This window comes from Tachypleus tridentatus, chromosome 10, assembly GCF_004210375.1.
Source record: "Tachypleus tridentatus isolate NWPU-2018 chromosome 10, ASM421037v1, whole genome shotgun sequence".
NCBI classification, from domain to species: Eukaryota; Metazoa; Arthropoda; class Merostomata; order Xiphosura; family Limulidae; genus Tachypleus; species Tachypleus tridentatus.
In genome coordinates this window covers 194,501,963-194,503,091 of record NC_134834.1, presented here as the reverse complement: position 1 = coordinate 194,503,091, position 1,129 = coordinate 194,501,963, and positions in this window count along the sequence as shown.

Below are 1,129 nucleotides of genomic sequence, written 5' to 3'. Positions count from 1 at the left end.
TATTTACTTGTGATTTAAGGAGAGAAAAAAACAGTAAAAGAGAGAAAAAACGCTATAACAGCGGTGTCAGAAGTGGGATTATTTTGTTACAAATGAAAACGCATCTAGAAAGAACTTCAGTATGGTGACATAGACTCGAAGTGAAATCGAAGTTTGTTAGCAATGAAACAGCGGAAAGAATAAAGAAAACAACAATGTGTTAAAGAAAGGTCATGAGATAGAAGGTTAAAAGAAAGAGGTAAAAGTAAATGAAATAGACAGGAATTTGAGAGAAGAATTGCGATATCAAGACATGAAATTTACAGAAGTTTACAAAGATCAACTTCACTAAAAGTAAAAATAATCAAGAAGCCGTACAATATGTATAAAAGATTATAATAAGACTGAGAATAAGTACATAAATGTAATAACACAAAATGAAGAAGGGATTACTGCTAGAATAAAACATCTTGAAACCGAAGTGGCAAATATACATATGAAGCTAGTTACACCGTTCTTTATGTACATATGAAGCTAGTTACACCGTTCTTTGTCTATATGCGCTAAAGAATTCCTTCTTCAAATATTATGGAATAGAATAACTAACATCTTTTACACCTGTCACATTTTCTGTATCAACTATGACTGCATGATTTTCTTGGACCATTCCAACTTCTCCTATACTTCATGTCAAGTTACGAAGTATGATTTGCCAGTTTAACAACGTTGCTCAATTGAAAAAAACAACAACATAAGTTGTTATGGAAATATGCAATAGGACACTTTGAAATAATTTCTGAAGTGAATGGATTGAGTGGTAAGCAACAATTGATGCATCTTATTGCAGGTTTATAAGGGCCAGCATTAACTGCTTTAAGCAACATTACAATAGTAACCATTTTATTGACGTTTAGTGGCTACCTTGAGGATTGTCACAACAAAAGAATTTTTTAAAGCAAAAGTTAGAAACGCAAATCTTAACAAAACTTAGAATGAATGTGAGTGTTTTCTTATAGCAAAGCTACATCGGGCTATCTGCAGAGCCTACCGAGGGGAATCGAACCCCTGATTTTAGCGTTGTAAATCCGGAGACAAAACTTAGAAATGCGGACCTTAGTAAAACTTAGAAACGCAGACCTTAGTAAAACTT